The following is a 22,429-nucleotide window of genomic DNA, read 5'->3' as shown; positions in this document are numbered from 1 at the left end:
AACCCTCACAAACAAAAGGGCTACATTTCAACCCAAAGATTTCTGGTGTGGCAAAGAAACCTAATGAGATGGGAGATAGGCTATATAGGGTAGGGCGTCTGTCTCACTGTCTCTTAGGGAGGGGAGGATTGATGTCCCAGCACCAAAAGCAATGATTTATTGAGTGAGCCATGGCTGCAGGGGCTGTGAGTGATGTGTAGCCTCCATGAATTCATCATATGCCTTTAAGTACTGTTTGTGAAAGACATCTCAGGCAAAAGGAACTTGGTATTAAGGACACCTAACTTCTGGTGGTATGTAGAGCAGGGGAGAGAGAAAACTCGCCATGGCTTCCTCCCTAACATCTGTCATGATCAGGAGAGCCTAAAAGCAGTGTTCTGGAGGGTGGCCTTGTATTCCAAATACCAACCAAAATCAGAGGGGAAGGATTGGTTTGAGTAGATTTTCTCTTCCAGGGAGTGACAGATGCTGAGTACTGATATACAAAATCAGTTTATTTTTTTGTGCAATAACTGGAATTCAAAACACACTGGTTGTCTGGAGACCAAAAGGCAGAACTGTTTGCCGCAGGAAAGCCCGTAGGATTGATGGTGAAAAATTTAAAGCAGATTTTGCAACTGGTAGTGAGACAGTTACAGGTTTTCTCACAAGCTTGAAATTGGCATGATGATTTTAATTTTTAAGGTCAGTTACCAAAATGCAATGCTGGCTACTAAGCTTTCTTTCAAAACTAACTGGCATTTGGCAGAGGGAAAAAAATGCTAAAAAGATTTATCTTCTGTTTACTGCAATGCTAAAGGCAGAAATATCAGTTGTCCTTTTTCAGTGATGTTTTGGGAGTGTCAGTCCGCTGCCTATACTGGCAGATGGTGTAGGTGGAAAGAGGCACATTGGTGTTTGGCTCTGCAAATCCACACAAATATAAATATGTGTGGAAGTGTGTGGAGACAGTGAAGAAAAGGCAGTGTCTCGTTGACTGAAAAAGTGTAGGCAGGAAAAAAAGTCAGAATTCTTGGAATTCATTTGCATTGTATCGGCCAGCAAAACAGATAAGATTTGGGCTATGCATGACAAATGGGACTTTTTGATATGCATGTTAACACCACGTCGTGCTAAGTCGTTCTGATCGCATACTATTCATTGACAAGGGTTTTAGCCACAGAAAGAGCAGGAAGTGTCCCAGTCACGCTGTTTTCCCCGCGGAAGGCCCTCAGGAGAGCAGCCAGGCAGCGCCCGCCGCCGCGGGCTGGGGGAGGCCGGGCCGAGCGAGGTCGGGCCGCCCGGGGGAGGCAGGGCGGGGCAGGGCGGGACAAGGACAGGGACAGGCGCGGGGACAAAGCGCCCCGGGGCCGGGCTGTTCCCGGGCAGGAGGAGGGCGCGGGCGGTGCCTCAGCGCCGGGCGGGTCCCGCCAACCCCGGCCCCGGCCCCGGCCCCCGCCCGCGGCAGCAGCGCCGGCCCCGCCCGGCCTGGCCCAGCCCCGGCACGGAGGCTCCAGGATCGCCTCGCTTGGCAGCGTTCAGGGCTGCGGGGAGGCAGTTGTGTGCTCTCAGGAACTGGAGGAGAAGTTAAACATTAAAAACAAGCCACCCGGCTAACTGCGTTCAAGCTGCTTAGCGGAGTCCTTCTGAAGAGTGGCTAATTGCTCGCGTGTTCGGGGATTCCTGAAACTCCGGAAGAGTGCAGAATAATTTTTGGTAGATAGAATAGGGCCTATTGTAAATCGTGGGCAAAAGAACGACTAGCCCTTTAGGGCTAAATTAGCGAAAAATAAAGGAGAAAAATACAAGTAATGCTAGTCATCATTACTGTATGGGAAATAAATTGATACTGGAAATCTTACTTGCCGCCTTTTTTATGCAAAGGCGAATTAGTTTGATAAATGTGATGGAAATGACCAAATTTGATCTAACATCACGTGAGACAGCAGTTAAGAATGCCGAGCGATATAAAATTAACATGGCACGAATTAGACCGATTGAAAGCTGGCCAGCTGACAGGCCTTGGAGTGCAAATGTGGAATCATCACGGAATCATTTGGGTTGGAAGTACCTCTGTGGTTCGTGTAGTCCAGCCCCTTCCTCAAAGCAGCACTAGTGGCAGCAGATTAAGGTGCTTGGGGTCTTGTTCAGCTGACTTTGCAATGACTGCACAGGTGCAAACTTGCACAATATATTATTTAGTGTGAAAGTTCCTCTTCCTTAAACAGATTTGTTATACCAAAGTTTTTTTGAGAAATTGTTCTGATGACACACAGAATTAGTGCAAATGGAATTTTCAGAGGACGTTAATGGTGAAGAAACTAACAAATGTCAAAGCAGTAGTATTATAATTCAAGTGACCTTTGATTGCTTGTTTTAACAAGGTTGAATATACAGTTATTGGAGAGAGAACAAAAATCTTAGGCCATACAGATGGCATGGACAAATCTGCGCTGGGGAGTAGTGATGTTCAGAGGGACATGGTAAACAGGGTGAATAACTGTCTGAGCATGAGTTGGCAGTGTGGGTCACTGAAAAACAAACTTCTGTGACACTTGAACTTAAAAATATGAGGAAATTGATTGGAGAAGTTTATAAAATCTATGTCTATGCTAATCAGTAAAGTGGGCCAGGTTCAGTTCTCTGTCTTTCTAGACAATTGAAATAGCACAACTTGCCTCCATACACCTGGATTCCCTTGCACAAAGTGGCCTCACCCATACTTGAACAACTTGCACCAACATACCCCTCAAACCATGCTAAGGCATTGGCTGACAGAGGGCTGGTTCACATATTCCCAAAATGTGCTGTGGAACTAACCATGACATAGTGTGAACAAATGTGTACTTGTGTCCGCTTTTTGTTTTCTCATGCAGACACTGCTGTTAGTCTCATGCTTAGCAGTGGTTTCACAACTACTAGTGTCCAGTGTTCTGATGGCCAGAAGCTGAATTAAAACAAGTTTTGACACGAACAAACATCTCAGTTTCATAGTTCTACTCTTACAAGTAGGTGTATTCCTTGTAGATGTTCTGTAGCTTAAGATGGGATTCATGCAAATCCTATGGACTGTGCTATGTAGGGGGGCAGGGCAGATGATCCCAAGAGATCCATAACCTTGGAATCTTTGAATTCATTAACAAGATTTTGAGATATGAATGAAAGTTTGGCGCTTGAATTTGTTGTTTTGCCAAACAGGGGGACTGGTAGAGCTTGAAGGCCTCACCATTCATCACTACCTTATATGACTATATACCAACTGGGATGGTTCCCAGCACAGAATAGAAAGATTTAGCTAACACTTCTTCCTTTTGTATACTGCTTCTGATAATCTACTGTTCTCATCTCACAATATGTTATAGAGACACTGTAGAATCTATCCACTATAGAAGTTTTTCTTCTTCACAACATACTACTTTTTGGTCATTGTGCTTTTATTTCTCTATTAGTCCCTGTCTTCTAGTTGGTAATAATTATCATCAGCTTCCTTTTCCTTTCATAGCAGTTAATGTAATACTGCCCTCATATTTCCTTCCTATGGAAGGAAAGAATGGTTGCCCTTAGCACTTTAAAACTGTGGCTTATTGAACATCTACTACAATCTACAATTTCTCAAGAATTTCACAGAATCATTTACTCATTTGTCCTTTTGTATCACAAGCTGAATAGATTACTGGTTTGGATTTCACAGTCTTTAAATGTAAGTCATGGGATAGAATCCCTTGTGCCAATAATATAGTTTTGTCACCAAACTCTCTTCAATCCAGTTCTAGTATAGATTTATTTAATTTTCAAATTAGGAAATAGCCTGTACTTTTGCATTTGTTTAGTGGCAACAGAAGACATCCAGCCTACTTCATTCAGCTAGAAGATGCGAGTTAGAATGCGTTTTTCTACTCTGGCACCACAGATAGCTCATTATGGATCTAGTAATCTGATTTGATTTGATAGTCTGCAAAATGACCACCTGTTCACCTATCTTGAACTTCATAAGTGACAGTATTCATTCATGGCCTTTCAAAATAATTTTCTTCCCTAGTTCCAGCAACTTGGAGAGTAGTTGTAGGAGGGCACACCTTTAACAGGTCTGCAAAGAGATCATCGTGGTTGCAGAGAGCATGCAGCAGTGGCTGGGCTGAGCACACAAACTGAGTGGGCAGATCTTCACCAAGCTTTTCAGTTGTGAGGGTTTTGAACTGCACACATGCAGTGATGCACCTTACATGACATACAAGGCCATCTCTCCTATTCCCTGTGTCTATGCAGATCCTGGCAATTTGCTTTAACATACTTATCATGCTGGGTTCTGTAACACATTGCTTCTAGTTGTGTAACTCCAGTCCCTCATCTGTTATCCAGCTCTTGATGCTGATGATTAGGCAATTATGTTTTTCTTCTTTTTGTGTTCTTTAGGCTCATGACTAATTTTGTTCTCAACATCTTGATTTTGATGACTGTTCTTTGAGTCTCCATTTTCACTCTCTTTTTTTATCAGTTTTCAGTCTTCCTATCTCATACAGTGCACTTTTCTCCTAAAAGTAAGTTTTTCTGAGGGGTAGAGGCCAGCTAAATGCTCTGCCTCTTCTGTCTCTGTTCCAGTTTCAAGCCCACTTATTATTTACCTCTGTAGAAATTAGGAATCTGTTTATTGTCTGTTCTCCTGTAAGCATTATTTGACAAGAATTTCTGAAAATACAACCTGCTCTGTTTTTTCCATCTTTTGTAAAACTACCTGAACTGACAGCAGGTCAGTCCTTTTAAGATGTGGCAATGAGAATTGCTGGTAATTACTGCTTGCAAGTGTAAACAATCATGCCCATGTGCTGTAGGGACCAAACTAATGTCAGCCAATTATAAGCAATGAGAAGAAAATCATAGTTGCTGGGCTGGTGTGAATGCTGGCAGCCAGGTAAACACAACACTTCACCTGGAAGAACTGAGCTGACTAACTCTCCCTTTGCTCATGTTACATGGCCTCTTTTGAATGCTTTCAGGTCTTCAAAGGGAGTCACAATCCACAATTTGAGAAACATTGCTGGAGTATGATGAGCTTCATGGGAGACTTGTCATTAGTAGGAGAAAACATATCAAAGAAGTGGCTCAGTACTTGTTAAGGAAATTATGTTTCTGAAATCCTTCTGGATCATAAATCATCAAAGGACAGTTTGAAACAGACCCACTTGTCTCTTCACACACAACTGACAATAATGTCCCATATATGCTGATAGAGCTCTCTTTTATCCTGGAAAGATACTAAAAGCCATCTGCACTGCATTAATGAAGTGCCAGTCTTACTCCTGTTGAAAACAATGGCAGCTCTTCTGTTAGGTGGAAGTTTGCAGTGGTTTATAATTTTTAAAGCATTAGGATCCCACAGTGGAAGATATGCTTTATAGCTTAAACTTTCTGAATGGAAAGCACGTGAAACAGAGCAGAAGGCTTTCCTTAGCTTTGTTGGATAAAAGAAGCTTGGAGGAAACCCTAGGCCAGTGTACACTTCTGTTGGCACTAACAATTTTTGAGGATGGCATAATTAAAAGAGGAATCCTAGAGTGGAAGTGCACATGACCATTTCTCATCAAAGCTTTTCAGATGGGTCCCACACTGCTGAAATCAATGGGACATTCACAGGACAGGATGGAGCTTTAGTGGTTTGTTGGCTGCAATTCTCCATTGACATTTTTCTGGGGCTGCCTGAGGTCAGTGCAGTAACTAAGGATAAAGAGCAGCAAACTTCAGCTATCTAAGTAGTAAACTCAGTTACATTTTACTGCAAAACTTTTTAATACTGAAAATTTAGAGGAATTGTGCACAGATTGTGAGTAAAGTTTTTGCTCAACAAATGAATTCCTTGAACTGTTGCTAGGTGTGGTTTCAAAACAGTTCTAATTCTACCAATACATCCTCTTAAATAACAATAAAACATGACTCTTCAAGGAATTAGAAATGTGTTTCAACAGTATCCCTTCTGCTGGCATAGCTTTGTTGGTTTGCTATGTTTTGTATTAGTACTTTACATAGATACAAGAAAAATATTCTACTTAATAAAAATACTGTCTCCTATCAGGAATGATACTTAGTACAAATCACATCAAAGCTCTCCACCACACACTGTCAGTTCTTAGTGATTTAATAAAATGGCCATCATCTGCTCTGTGCAAGTTTACAAGTTGCAGCCTGTATGCAGATGCTGTATACAAGTTATTGCATTGAACTGGTGAGGCCAATTACAATTTAGAATTGCAAATCATCTGTAGACAATCAGAGTCCTAAATTATACATTGTCATTAATTTAGAAATTTTACACTACTAAACCAGAGAAAAAACTGTAATACATTGAGTCCATAAAGGGACTTTATAAATTGTTTTGTTGTTTTAAACCAACAGAAACCAGGTAAATAAAATATCTTAGTGTTCTTTATAGGAAAATTTTTAGGAAAATAATTCTGTTGTTAGTATTAGATGTAGGCTTTTAAAATATTAGCAAAATGCAAAGGTTATGGCTTTATTTTCAGTAGTTTATTTTTATTCAATTAACAACATATATTTGCTATCAGAAAGTTTTGATTTAGTCTAATAAATTAATTAATTAGTCTTAGGGATGTGTGTGGATGTAGATCTAATAACATTTTGGAGCAGATTATTCTACACAGTGATACCAACCACTGTGCTTTTTCTGGATCACAATTTCATAATTTGAGGTCATTAAGGAACACAGCATGAGACATAATCAAATCAAGGCCTTTCCTAAACCTGGAACACCAAAAATCAAGACAGTACTATTTTAAAAATAAACTCAGATTTTACTTGCAGCATGGTAGGCAGCTCCCACATTTCCAGGGAAGAGGAAGGGATTAATATTCTCTCTCTGCAGGTGGGAAAGCAAGTTACCACCCTCTGCTCTACACCTGCCAATGCAGTTCAGGGTGGAAGGAGGGGAGGATATTCTGATGGATGAAATAAAGAAGAGAGGAATCAGGGCTGGAACTCTGCTGCTGTGTTGAGGGATAATAGCTGATGTCTAGGACAGAAATGACCTAAGGGGATAGCCCCCAGTTATGATTAGCGTTGTTAAGGCATGAAGAGTGGGCTGAGTCAGTTTATTTTTCTAGTAGCAACTGGAGGAATCTTAACATGAATTTATCTTTGGGGTTGTTGATTTTATCTGAATAATTTAGCAGGTGTGCCTACCACTCCTGTGAATTGCTTTAAATAACTTTTTTTTCTTACACAACAAATTTGTTCCAAAACAGTTATTAAACATCTGTCTCTTTTTGATTCCTAGAGGTGGTGGGGCATGTTGCTCTGTGTCCTGCTTTGGATTATTTGTGTACATTTTGTACACAAACTGAAATAAAGTCTGGTTTTACTCTTCCTTGCACAGCTTATCTGTGAAAAATTATGGCATGCTTAGGACATCTCAGGGAAAATTTTCATTTTGGATGCCATGCTGATTTCTTGAACAATGAGAACAGGCATCATCTGTGGCAATCTCCACAGAGGAGCTCTTCCCTGTTATCTAGTTTTTCCTGTCTTGAGAGAGTTTCACAATGAACACTTAGTGTGAACAGTAGTGATGTAATCAGGTAAACTGGGCTGCACCAGGTGTAGGATTAGGGGATGGTGATGGTGTGTTTGCATGGGCAGTGTCTGAGCCGCTCATCACTCCCGTTTCCTGCAGTGGCCTGGGCTGCAGAGTGCACAGAGGTTGAGGAGAAGCAAATGTGTGCAAATGGCAGCCAGATATTTGACTGGACATTGCCAGCCCAATGCCTCAAAAGCCACGCAAAAGTTCCTTGCTTCTGTACTTATTTGTGGGTTCCACATTTCTCTTTCTTCCCTTGAGAGATGCAGCTCTGGCTTTTTATTCCTCCCCAGTGCTATAGGAGGAGGAAAGCACAGCTCCTCCCATGACAGCTGATCTAGAGGCAGCCCATAAGGAGGATGGGCACTCCATGAGGAGATTTTGGACACTATTTCAACTTGCCTGTTTTACTCCTGCTCTTCTGGTAGTGTGGTATTGATATGACTTGAAATTGCTTTCCACTAGTCCCATGCTCCCATGCCTGGTTTCCCCAAAGTGATGGGTTGTGGCCATTAATTTTGTGTTGGAAATGACAAGTGTGAGCAAAATCCTTTAAAATAGTCTCCTTTTTTTGTCATGAAAATTTTTAAAACAGGTTTATACCATACCAGCTGATTGTAATGTGTTACACTCCTCTGAGGTTTGGTTCATATTGTACCATTGCTGTCTGGAGTTCCTTGTGATTTTACTGCTCTTTGAGGATAGCAGCATCCTAGTGCAGAGATGTGCTTTGAACACAGAGTGGCAGCTTGCAAACCCCAGGTTAGGTAGATAAATAACTTCTGTATGGTCATAGCCTACGAAGTCCCCTTGATTTAATGCCTGTTTTGGGAGCCCTAGAGGTGTGCCCCTTGTTTGGGACTCCTCAGCTTCCTTTTTTGCTTTTTAGAGACAAATACCCAAGTGCATACTGCATCTAGTAGAGCAACATGAAGCAACTAAAGAAGCATTCAACAGCAAACACATTCTGTAGTAAATCTGATGGTAAGTCACATTAGCTAACTTGCTGTGAGTAGACTTGACTTGCTTGTAGGGGAGCATCAACTCAGACACTGTTTTTCTGCTTATTGAACTTCTTTTCCCGATTTTCATCCTGAATGCATTCATAGCCATGCCCTGGGGTGGTTGCACAAACGATGTTTTAGACATGTAAATCTGACTAATAACACATCCACCCATGGCTGGCAACCGAGCACAGCACAAATCCTGACACCAAGGGATGATCTAATCCCTGGAGGTATCTCTGGCCTGAAGGAAAGCAGAGGGAGGGAAGAGAAGGGTGGCTTCTCCAGTGGGTAGCACTTAACTTAGGATTTGCTCATCTAGCAAAACACTGGGAGAAGTGTGGGTCTTTCCATCGCTGTATCTGGTTTGTGAAACACCTCCTTTCCATGCCTGCCTGAAGTGGTAACAAGTGGTGCGTTGACTCCTCAATCTGGCATTGCACTTTCTGGATTTTCAGAGACCTCTTCATTTTGCATAAATCCATTCAGGTTTATAGATGGGCCAGTTACGAAGCTGAAATTTTATCTTTCCCCAAAATTACTTTTGCCTGATGATCAGGAATAACCATCTGAAGGGCGAACCAGTAATTTGCTCTGTCCTCAGCATCACCAATGCTGTGGCAAAGTGATGTCTGTGAAGGCAAAACTTTGCCAAGAATTGACCAAGAACATTGTATGTGCAAATCAGGAATATCTTCATGAAAGTCAGTAGAGTTAAAAATCTCATGCCTCTGTTAAGTTGCATCAGCCTGTCCACCCCCTCAGATCAGCATCCAAACTATGAGAGAAGAAACATAATTTCTGGTTCAGTTTCTGGTGCTGGTTTTCAGATATGACTAATATTAATGTAGAAAGATGGAAGAATCTGGAAGAGAGGACACACAAGAATACCAGCCTTTTGGAAAAAGTCCTTCATTGTTTCCATCCTCGATGTCTTGACATGAGGTTGGTGTGCCAGGCTTTTGCCTTCATTAAGCATCATAACTGAAGCTGCACTGCAGTGAGCAAAATAATACTACTTTATTTGTTCATGGATTGAAGCTGTGGTATCACATATTACCTCCTAGGAAACTGCATAGCTCTGGGATCTTGGCCATAGGCACAATGAACTTTACTTCCCTAGCCATTTTCTTCCTTTTCTTGGTTTTCCCTTTATGCACATTTCTTCTTGGGTTTATCCTCTGAATAGCAGGCAGTGATGCTGGGTGGGAAGCTGGCTGCAGGGGTTTGGGAGAGCATGTGTGCAGCCTTTCCCTCCCTCCAGGACTGCTGCTGGCATTCTCTTCAGTGCCAGTCCCAAGCTGCTGGCTGGGGTTTGGTGGGGAGAGGTTTCTGCTGCACCCTGTTCCAGGCAGGTACACTCTCCTTTAGGGCAGTGCCTCTGGCTGTGCTAACACACCCCTGTTTCCTGTCAGCCTCCACTTTGCCTGCCTCCTCTGCAGAAATGCAGAGAAGAAAAGGGCTCCTTGATTTATTTGACTCCCTTGTGTCCTTTGTAGATGTCCTGTGACACTAAGCCAGACCTCATTTACATGTAACTCACTGCACTTGTCCCTTTAAATTATAAAGGCACACAACTGTGTAAAATGGCTTAACAGGTACCTACAACATATAATTAGCATTGCATGGGCTCCTCATCTGGGCTAGTACAAACAAGCACAGCCTTCTGGATACTGACAGCAGGCACAGGCTGGCTGAAGAAGAAAGCATCTGTATGTCAGAGGCAAAGTGGACAGGAGCAAGCCCTTGTTGTTGCCATGGGGCTAGCACAGAGCCCCCGCAGATCTGAGTGCCCATGGCAACACCCCATTTTCCTTGCAGACATGCTCCTAGACAGAGCCTCAGGGTTTTTACACTGGCCCAGGGTTTCCAGCCAGTGGGAAGCCCTGCTCAGTGACTGATCCTTGCTTGAGCTGACATAAATCTACAGCACATACAGAAATTAGCTACCCAGTATGTGCATAGCCAGCCTGAAAGTCCTGTGGATTTCAGACAGCATTGTTCTGCTTGTGTGAGTCTCTAGTATAATAAGTCTGAAGTGTTCTGGATTCTAGATTTGCCCTGCTCTTTCATGTTATTCAACAGAATTGAGCATGCACGCTAAGCAAAACATGTCCCAGAGCTTCCAGATCTATTGAACATCCACAGATCTTTTGTGCAGAGAATGTGCAGTCAGTCTGAATGCTTCCTGAAATGTTGAGTTTGTAACACATAGTCTACAGAGCTCATTCACACATATTTCCAACTGGAAAATCCCAGAGAAAGGGTTATAGCAGTCTCAGGGTTGAATTAATGTAGTTTTTTATCCTTAAGGACATCTCAGCTTGCCAGCAGTCAGAGTTTCATCCTCTGGAAATAAATTCTAAAGCTATGCTTGGCTAATCTTAATTATTTGTCAATTTAATGTTTACTTTCTCTTGTTTTCAGAGAAACTGATGTGAGCATGCTCTCATGACTCAGGAGTACCACCAAGCACCCAGAGGTAAATGCTCTTCTGGTTTTCTTTCCATACTTTCTTTTTTCCTTGAATTTACTGGACCCATTTAAAGGCTGTCTGCCATTATAGCAGTGGCCAGTTAGGCGAGATGCTGATAAGGCATGAAGAGTTGATCCTGCCTTGAAGAGGGAGTCACTTGTAAGACCAAATTTTGGTGGTGACCTCAAGTAGTGTGATGCCATCACCACAACCAACACAGGGAAGCTCACTGCTGCATCCTACACGTGGGCCTGAGGACACTGGACTGTTTCCAGTGTTAAATATAACATGGGTGAATTCAAGGTTGTGTGTCATGTCACACAAATCTGAGTGTGAATCAGATCATATTGCAGTGAGAGAAAAAGCTGCTGTGGATGCCCTTGAGAACAGGTGCTGTGGGATCTGGGTGCAGATGTAGTTTCAGGCTTGGATGCAGTGTGTGAAGAAATTTTGTTGCCCAAGGGCAAAGTGGGCAGTCCTGATTTTTCCTAGGGCTAGGCAGAATGCCCTGTTTGTGTGTGTATGGGTGCATAGGTGTACATGGGCTGCTATGGAGGAGGGGACTGTATGTGTATGATGTGGGCAGGGATCAGTCCTTCCTGAGTATGGAAGCTGTGCAGCAAGAAGTTCATAGGTGTGTCAAGGGAGATCCCCAAGGAATGTGGGATTTCTCCTGGCCAGAAGAGATGGGGGTTCTTGCAGCTTTGAAAGCCCCATGGAGCAGAACCTTATCGTCAGTGCTGGATGGAAGGGAAGGGGGTGGTCAGAGGGAGGTGGCATCCCCTCCCACCTGTCAAAGGGAAATGGGAGCTCTACCTTTGCTTGACCGTGTTTAGATTTCAGGCTTTGCAGGTAGGCACTGTTCTTAACTATTTGTACAGTCCTTGGCCCTGTAACTCCTGATCTTTGCCACCTCTGCAGTATTGATGAGTAATACCAGGCCCTGTAATATTAACTCTACAGCAACCCCTGGCTACATGGTCAGACAGGCTCAGAGAAGAACAAGATCAGGAGAGTAATTCTGTTCAAATATGAAGCAAGGGATGTGGGTACCCACTACTGAGTGTCAGAATGGTGGCAGAAATTGGTTTTCTGGAAGCAGCTGAATGAGATTTGACCAGTGACTAAAACACAGTATAGAGATGTTTGTAGGACAAGGAGGGCATCTGCCAATTGGTTTCTCAGTGTCTGTGTAATAGGAAGAGTTTTTAAAACACTGGAGTTTATATCTGGAATTATGAGAAAGGGTGGCAATTTGCCTGAGGAGTGAAAATGGAAGAGTGGATGTTGAGGAGCCTGGTGGACCCCAAGCAGTCAGTCTTTTCCTCTGAACCGTGGTTTTGTAAAAATGTATTGGTTTTGTACCTCTGAGATAACAGGTCAATTAGATTCATGACATATTTGAAGGGAACTCCTGGCAGTGGGAACTCCAAGCCTTTACTTGCAATGGCCTTCAAGGAAAAGTAATTACACTTTGCTCAGTTTGTGTATCAATATTTCATAGAATTAATGAGGTACCTCTCTACTGAGTGTGTAGGTACTCTGCCCTTAAGATTAGCTCAGGGTAGAACTGATTGCTGCTCCTCCCAATAGTTCAAATTCCCTAATACTTTCAGAGGCTCTTTGTTTCTCTTCCAGCTAAGGCAAAGCAGTGTGAATTCAGTGGATTACAATAAGCAAGACGCTCCCTATTTTCAATCACTTTTGAGATTAGATCTAGTTGCCCTTTCCTTTGAAATGAAAGTAATCCATTTTTATATGTTGGTTGCATTCTATGTTACTAACATGAGAAAATCAATATCAGGGCAGTCATTTCAGTGTTCTGCTTATTATGGCTAATGCACTATATTCTCTCATTGAGGGAATTGAGAGGTTCGGATTCTGATGAAGATGCTGATGGTAGAGGGCTCTTGAGATAAAAGTGAAAAGTAGAGCAGAAAGCAGGGAAAATAAGGTGACTGAGGTCAAGTGCTGGCATTATTTGGCATGTTTTCTAAAAGTAGCTTTTTGACCAGGAAGAGCATTTGGGCACTGCTGATTGCATTAATTCTGTTCTGTTCCATCCACCCATCCATCCATCCATCCATCCATCCATCCATCCATCCAGTTTACATTTTATTTTTGATCTAATGTGCACACCCTTTTTAATCTGTTGTTAAGTTTAAGGTGTGCTCATTAAAAACCCTAAAAATCCACTTAACACCCCATGAAGGACAAGTGATAGCTTCAATCCACTGGAACCATCTGAAATGCCATTCCTCATCCTGTCCGATTTTGGGATACTTTGTTGTCCTAGTCTTAGAAATTTATCAGGCAACAAGCAACAAATTATTGGCTTGCTGACTTTTCAACTAGATACCAAAAGTTCCCTATCTGGGCCCTTTTCCTTTTGATCTCACAATCTGGGTGTGAGACCTTGTTAGTCTCTTGTTATCTGTGACTTCCCTAGGGGTGGTCGGGTGTTTGTGTTCTGTGTTCTCCTTTGCATTCTTTGCATACATTTTATAAAGGGAAATGGATTTTTGTGGTTTTGGTTTTGGTTTTTGTTTCGTTTTTTTGTTTGTTTTTTTTTTTTTTTTTTTTTTGGATTTTTGTGGTTTTGGTTTTGGTTTTTGTTTCGTTTTTTTTTTTTTTTTTTTTTTTTTTTTTTTTTTGGTTTTTTTTTTTTTTTTTTTTGTGTTTTTTGTTTTTTTGGTTTTTTTTTCTAATAGGAGACAGGGAGTGCCTGGAATATCACCTTAGACATGACTCTAGGGAGCTGCACACTTGTCTCCTTTTTTGAAAAGATTCTGAACACATTTCCCCTACATAATCTGGTCCCCAGCAGTGATGACATTCTGGGGTGTAACAGGGTGTCTTACAGCATTGACTACTCCTTTTAGCTTGGCTGCATAATTATATGAGAACAAACAATCAAACAAAAAATCTACACCTGAATTCAGAGTTCCTTCCATGGAGAAACATCCTGGAATTCAATATGCTCTTAAAAGCCATGAAGACACCACCATTGCATTGCAGTGGTCCTTCTTAACATACCTCCTATTAATCAGCTCTTTTTTTTTTTCCTTATTCCATTTCAGACACTCATTGAGCAATCTGATGGTTTACTCTTGTTGTCCAGTTATCTTTGAATGAAAGACACAATTCAGCTTTCACCTGAAGAAACTGGGTCCTATTTCTGTCTCGTTTTTCTCTTCACATTCTTTAGTACAGCTGGTGGTTGCCATTCCCTAATCTTTTTTTTCCCTTTTCTGCTTGACTCCTAGTATATTTATTTCTGTACAATGCAGACAAGGATATGTACCAAAGTGCTTGGAGTTAGATACTTCAACTAAACCACCTAAATCAGACATATGAAGTAACAATGCTTATCAGAGTTACGGTTTTTTTCAACCAAAAGAAGAAACTTCTGAAAATCAGCTTTTTGAATTTTATTAGATTGTTCTTACTTTCTGAAAACATAGTTGGATCCCTTTCTTGTGGGCTTGTGACAAGGAAGGAGATGTGTGTGTGAGACAGAAGAAGGAACATTAAAAAAAGTCCATTCTTTTATTTATTTTTCCCACAAAACCAAACAGTCAAAGAATATCCAAATGTGGAAATTTCAGTTAAGATTTGAAAAGCATATTTTACCATATAGACTGCAGTTCTTGGCTTTTATCTGCACTTGTCTCAATGAAGAGCCTTCGTCCTGGCAGTAGAATCATATGCCATTGGCAGGAGGCAGATGAGCACAGTTTTCCAGTAGTACAGCTGGCTACCTGGATGATCTTTCATCCAGGTAACTGGTCAGGAGTACTTTAGGTCTTGCTGTAAGGACCAACACCTGGGTGCAGGGTGCCCTGTTCCTTTCTGTAAGTGGGCATGTGCTCGGCCCTGTGCTGGTGGCTAAAGAGATGAGAGATGCACCCTTGCCCAGCCCCAGCAGCCCCTCAACTCTGTTCCCGTATGTCTGCTTGTGTGCAAACTTGTCTAATAAAGATAGTGGTGGAGCATGGAGTCACAGCAGGCATTGGGCTCCCCCCTGCAGAAATCACTTCAAGGAGGTCAGCAGGGTCCTTTAGTCCCACATGCTTGTTCCCCACAGATGTAGGATCTGTGACATGAGATAGGGTCAAGAGGAGGTTAGGTCAGGAGAAGGGTAGTATTGTAGATGGGACAGGAATTAGTTGTCACCTGCAACCAGATCTGAAGTGATGGGACATGATGAATGTGATTGATTACTGAGCCACCATGACAAAATGGAGGAAGTAAGGAAAAAGAATACAGTAAGACTAGGAAGTCTTGCCGTTTGGGTGACTATACTTGTTCTTGCTTCAGTTAAAAATACTTTTCAATGCTGTAGTTACTGGTGAAACTCTTCTGTGGTGGAAGAGCAGAACCTCCTGAAGGGTTTTGGTGAAATAAAGGACAGTAATTGCCATGACCTTCCCATAGATGGGGATTCTTCCAGGAGTAACAGATGAAATGGAAAGGCAAAGCCTGGTTCTCTTCCGCCTGTGACATATTCACAAGCCAAAGCTATTGCTGTCCAAAGCACTCCGCAAAAGTCAAATCAGTACAGTGGTAACTTTCTTCTGTTTTGTGCAGAAAAAAATTAAGTTCCTGCTTTGAATTAAAACAGATGGCCCAGGTTTGAATGAAAAAAAAACCCCACACAGTTACTCCTATAAATTTGTTTCTTCTTTCAGGAGACTGAAAACTGGGTGTGAATTCCAGGGAAAGGGTTAAGTAAGTGTATCAGGAGATTGTGAGCCATTGGTCTGACTTTAAAACAAGGTGCCGGAGGGCATATCTTAACTTGACATGTTGCATTGTTAAATTACAGTTTGGGTGTGGAGGGACCTGCCTTCCCTTCTTTGTAATCTATGCAGGTGTGCACAGGACTTCAAAGCCATTTGCAGTGGAGCTTATGTCTGTGAGAAAGGCTCAGCTGAGCAAAAAATGTACGGGGAGATGTGAACCCCAGCTCCCTTGTGCAACTGCCTGTATGTCAGCTGTAAATGTGCATTTCTGCTGGACATTGTTTATGCAGAGGGGGTTTAAACCTTTTCTCTATGTCCCCCTGCTACAGATTTTAGGTTTTATGCTAGAGTGAGATTTTGAAATGATTTTCTAAAATGTATCTGAAATTGCATGAGCACACTAGTCACTTTAATATTTTTTTCTCTCCTTCCAGATAATTTGTAAAATTCTCTGGACTTCTACCACTGTTTAAATTAGCAGTATTTTGAGGCATCTCAGAAAAATGATCACTGATTTCTCACACAGAATTCACTATTGATTGTCACATGAAACTGGGCAGTAAAAAGTTATTCTACTGGTCTGGACCTGTCAGCTAAACCTCTTTAAACCTGGAATACCTCAATGCACAGAAACAGCCTAGAGTGTGTGGTGAAGCACAAGGGCTCATGCTCTTCCAGACTGTGTGCAGTCATTATTTGTAGGAAATGAGCATTTGCACACATGTACCTAACCATTAACACTGCACAGCTGAGCTGGGCAGAGATCAGCCTATCCCAACTTTTCTCTCTCTAGCTGGAGGGAAGATATGTATTCAGAATTACTAAACTTTTTTTTTTTCCATCTTTGACACTAGCATAGAAAAGTTACAAGGAAGTTAGGTGTGTCAGTAAAACTGGACTTCGAAAACTTTCCAAATTTATTTAATGGCTCCAGTACTTCATTATTGCTTATTATTGTGATCACAATTACAGAAAGAGTAATAGTGATGGGCCTTTATGGCTCTGCTTTGCTTGGTAATTTCTTTTATAGCTTTCTCTGTCCATTTCATGTTTTCACTTACTCATTTTTCTGGACCTCCTGGATTGATTTTTTTTTTTTTTTTTTTTTTTTTTTTTTTTTTTTTTTTACATTTGGTTTTGGTCTGATGCAGAATGAAAGTTGCACCTTTCAAATGCTTTCGGAGAAATGCACAAGGACAGCAGTCTGTGCTGGCTAGGTAGGCTGGTACACTTTCATCCTCCATGCAGGTGAGACACATCTGAGAATGGCCTGTGAAATGCTTACTGGCTCCAGCTGTTGCTAATGCCTGAATGAAGTTGTAGCTGTGAGTTGGTGGGAATTGCCAGCATTTTTAATAACATGTTTGTAGCTATAAGAGTAAAATTCTGAGTTTGTAAAACAATTGTTTTATATAACTTTATGTTATTCTTCTGCAATTCCTCTCATCTTCTAATCACCAAAGATTAATTGAATACAGAATGGTCTGTGAATTTTTTGCTCATTTTGCAGAGGTTGTAAAGCCTTGTAAATGCTATGCTAGTGTTTGGGGTCCTCTTTTGGGACAGTAAAGGGTCAGGCTGAACTTATGGCTTTACCACATTAAAATATTTTCCTTGTTTAGGGAAAGAACTAAACCCCATGATATATGTGTCCCAGGTGACTATTCAACGTACCAAGCTATTAAGTCTCCCCAGTATGAGCAGTTGCATTTTGAATTAAATATTCATTATTCTAGAAAGAGAGAGGAGTTATCCTTCCACCAGCATTCAAACATAAAATGTCCCTGAAGCCTCTGCTGTTAATATTCACCTCACTACTCAGGAATGGAACTGAAGAACAGATTCCTTGATCTACCCAGTAGGCCTTACTTTTGTAAAAAATGAGGTTCTTCCAGTCTTTGAATCTCTGGAGAGTTTACAGGCATCACATCCTGCTAAATAGATTTAAGAAAGTAATTTCTGTGAGAGCTTGGGTCACTGACCAGTTTCTTGTGGAATTTTATGGATGTCTTGAAGGTCAGGAGCAGGGTTTTAAGTGGAAATTCAGCATGGAAAACAGAGCAGCTGAAATGACAGCCTTAAGGTGATGTCACTGAACTGGTCTGGAACAAGAAAAGAGTGCCTAGAAAGATAGGTAAAATAAAAATAAACTGTGGATTAGGCTCTATAGCCTGGTGTTTTGGGGGAGTTCAAGTTATCACAAAACTCTACATTAAGTGGTGCAGGTATGCTAGGTGGAACAGATGGCAGCTGGTGGCCAAGGATGGGTGTGCACAGCCCATGTGGGAAGGTCCCAGGCTCCAGTTGTGCATGTTCATATCTCTTACATTCTGCTGCTGGTGTCAGATGAACACAACTTGTCTCATTTTACAGCTGTAGTCCAGTGCAAACAATCGTGTGACCTTTATAAAGGAAAATACTTGCAAGTCCCTATTTTTTTAGCTTCAGAAAAATTAATCCAGAACCAAAATTAAAAAGATAAGAAGGGGAATTAAGAGGAAGATCTAGAAGGAAATGGAGAGAGAGAATGTGGAGAGAGAAGCCAAGAGAGAAAAGAAGAAAGAGGAAATGAATTTTTGTAACTACAGGAGGTCTTTTGCTCCCCAAATGTTAGGCATTTATGCCAGAGCTGTGAAGCTTATAGCTTTTTTTGTTCAGTGGTTGCTAGTTGGCTTCTAAATATGAGAACTAGGCAGAATATCAAGTTACAATTGAAAATAAGACTAAATTTAAGCTTGACAGTTACAATACTGAATAGCCCTGTGGCAAGCAGACATAGTTTTTTTCTTGTGTTTGTTGTTTAGATGAAGAAAAACTATGTCTTTTTCTCTTATCTTGCACTCAGAGATGGCCACAAGAAAAGAGGTCCTGGCTGAGGCAGCAGAAAGCCTGCAAGGAAAGGTAACAAGAAAACTTGCAGAGTGGAATGAACAGGAAGTCCTTTTTGAAGGGGATTCTGGATTGAAGAGAGAGGCAATGTGATAGTGGCAGCAGAACATTTCTATGCCTTTGAAGAGGGGCATTCATATGGGTACCAAGGGACACAGATTTTTTGGATTTAGAAAGGGAATTTCAGTAAGAAAGTTGAGTGGCGATAAAGATGCAGATGGAGAACATTGGCAGAGTGCTAATGGTGACAGAGTACAGGGGCTGGACTACAAGGGTGTGTGGATTTCTCCTTGGGGACCTTTAGCTCATCTCTGTTCTTTCCTGCAGTCTGCAGGGCTCCACAAGTCTCAGCAGTTCCCAGGACGCTGAGCACATGCGGCCACAGCTGACCAGGGTAGCTCAGAAGAACTGGGTGCATTATTTATTTCTTTGTTCACCAGCAGTTGCACATGAAAAGGAGTTAAATTTCATCTTCTGAGGAGAAGCCTCCATCTTTCTTTGAAATTCCCCAGTGTGAACTGTACTTTGAGGTTACCTGCCCACTTGCTGCGCTGTCCCAGCTGCTCTTGGCTCTGTGTGTCTAGGCCACTGCTAAAGAACCTCTCAGCTAGGATCAACTCAGGCACATCTTGTATTCAAAAATAATTTACAGATGTTCAATCCCATGAAATTTCCTGAAAAATTTTGCAGACAAAAATCAGCAGTGAATTATGCCAATACATGGAATAAGATTAATGGTTTAGGCACAGTTTTCCCACTGTGAACCTTGGAAGTTGATACGCTTTTAAAACATTTACCAAGACATTGTTCCCTGTGCTGTGACTAGTCTGTCTGTGGAATGTGTTTTCACAAGGTGCAGAGCTATGTTAGACGGGAAACTTATTTTAGTACTCAGTTTCCTTTGTGTGACCCCTTTGAGCATTTGGGAATTGGCCACGTGTGAAGATAGGAAATGCAAGTTGAAGTGCTTTAGGGGAGCAGCCAAACTTGAGATCTCTTTTTTTTCCAGGCTTCCCTCATGTCTGTGGATAAATGAGACCAAGAGGTTGGAAATTGCAGTGCTCAGCTTTGCTGTTCTGCTCATGGTTACGGAATGTGGGATATTTTGATTATGAGTGAGAAAAAATTCTGGAGAAACAGAATCTGCCATCAGAGGCAACAAGGTTTTATTGAAAAAAACCCCAAGGACCAAAACAAAAAAAAACCCACCCCACCCTAACAATAGGATTATTATCTAAAGTTAATTTTCTATTGGACAAAATAAAATAAACCTGTGGGGTTTTTTGGTTGTTTTTTTTTTTTTTTTTTTTTTTTTTCTTTTGTACCACAAGTCAAAATTATCAGAATGTTTAGACCTGTAATTTTCAGCAAATAGTCCTGAATTAAGAGCCTAAAATCAGAATCAGGGAGTTTTGTAGGATGAGTTTTGTAGGATGGGACTCTACAAACAAAAAACCCATAAATGGACAATTGCAGGGACTGTCCTGATTCTGAGCTAGGGAGACTTTTTTTTCTCTCTACCTCTATTGAATTTGTTGGTCTTACTGGTCTTTAAGCCAGTAAGATCAATTTCAATCCTGTGAATATGGTGGGGACAAATAGAAGTGGTTTCAGAGGGTGCACAGCTGCCTTGACCACTGTCTTCTCACTGCAGCTCTGGTCCCAACTGTCTGATTGAGCTCAATCTAATTCTAAGCCTTGTTTAATAACCCCCTGTTTTATTGTATTTGGTTCCCATGGACCTGGTATCTCCACTTAGAGCTTGGATGCTGCAAGGTCCTCCTGGTGTGCTGGCAGTTTTCCCCCAGCTATAGCTGGTAGCATGCTTACAGAACTGGCAGAACTGATCTGGCACTTGGCTTTGCCTTCTAATTCTCTTCTGAGAACTGGTCCCTGGCTTGGATTCAGGCCACAGCCCAGTACAAATGGGAATGAAAAATAATAGATTTCTCTTAAGCAAATGCTTCCTTCCAGCAGGACAGGCAGGCTTCTTAACTCCCCCTGCACTCAACACTTGATAACTAAAGAGGAATTTGGGACTTGCTATCTAGTCCCAGCTCATGGGAGTTTTTTTAAAAGGTTTAAAAATTTATTATTCTCTAGCTTTCCTCCTACACTTCCCCATTTATCCTGGAGTTCTCTGTTGCTAGTAACTGTGAAGTCATGGTTAATCAAAGTGACTTTTTTTTTTTACCATGTTGGAAAACTGTGTGAAAGCTGTCTTTTCTCACAGCAGGGGACTAAATGGGCTCCTTGGCATCTCTGCAAGGTGCCCCCTTTGCCAAGGTGTCCACAGGCAGACACTCACCTCCTGGGGATGCTGCAGCCTCCTCCAGCCAGGGCTGTGCAGCCAAGGAGAAGGTGGACTGATCATGGAGTGGGTGTGTAGACTTTACAGAAAGCCCAGGAGAAACCCTGGGCTATGGCAGTCCAAGTACCTGTCTGAGTACCAAGTACCTGTCAACTAATGAGCCAAAACCCACTTTCAAAAGATGTTTTCCTTACGGAATTCCACACCCTGAAGACACAATGACATGTGATAACAGCAATAAAAATTCACATCACAACATCAACTCACAAAACTTATTCAAATGAACTGAAAAATAAAAGCAGTGCTGAATGGTTATTTGAAATGCAGCAAATAGAAAGGCATACATAGTTCTTACTGTGCAAATGCTTCATCAAGTAAAGAAAAAAAAAATTGCATGGTAATGCTTTGTGGTTTTATTCCCCTGCTACTAGGTCAGAACAACCTGATGTTCTCTACAAGATTCTGAGTAGCAATAATTACTACTATAATATATTAATAATATTTAATGATCTATAAATATTAATATTATCGATAATATTAATTTAATAATAATGATATTGCAGTTTCCAGGCAAAGATTTTGCATATCATGCAGTTGTCCAGTCTCCAGGAAGTTGGAAATTCAAGCATATATGTATGCCATAGAGAAGTGCTGCATATTTGCTTGTTTGGGGAATCCTGAACAGGAAACTCTGAGTGACAGGGATTTTTTTGTTTGTTTGTTTAAATTCCACTGTAGGGTGAAAAAAAAAAAGTTGTTTTTTGTTGTTTGGTTGGTTGGGTTTTTGTTTTGGTTTTTTGGTTTTGTTTTGGTTTTTTGGGAGTCTTTTGTTTGTTTTGTTTTGGGGTGTTCTTTTTTGGTGTTTTTGGTTTTTTTTTTTTTTTTTGGAAACATTCACTTTACTTGAAAATGCATTAATAAAAAGCAAGAGGAGTCAAAAATGCAGCTAGGATGCACGTCGTGCATCATTACATGTCTGTCATGCATCATTACACTAGAAATACATCCCCCTGACAGCAGAGCCATGGCTCTTTACCTGCAAGTGACAAATCAGTTGTTCTAGGGAAATAAGAGACATGGGAAAATGGAAATAGGCTCAAGATATTTTACTACCACGTCTGGTTCCAGTTCTGCTACAGTTACCACCAAGGGCATAATTAATTGAACTTTGAGCTAGCAGCTTGTTTGGGCAGCAGCAGGGTTTTGGCAGTCCCCAGGGCAGCCTCCCAGAGTCCCAAAAAGCTATTCAAGGGGAAAAAAAATGCCTTTGCCCTTTTGTGCCTGGAATCCGGATGTCTGGCAGAGGGGCAGGGGCGGAAGGGAGTTGCAGCTCTGCATTGTCCTTCTGCTCCCGTTGCTGACACACCCCAATATCCCTCTGCTGTGCAGATCCCTTTCAGCTGCCTGGTCTTAGCACCTTTGGCTATAGGAATAGCTGAA

The sequence above is a fragment of the Pyrgilauda ruficollis genome, unplaced genomic scaffold (assembly GCF_017590135.1).
Source record: "Pyrgilauda ruficollis isolate IOZ18807 unplaced genomic scaffold, ASM1759013v1 scaffold1, whole genome shotgun sequence".
NCBI classification, from domain to species: Eukaryota; Metazoa; Chordata; class Aves; order Passeriformes; family Passeridae; genus Pyrgilauda; species Pyrgilauda ruficollis.
This window is presented reverse-complemented; position numbering follows the sequence as displayed.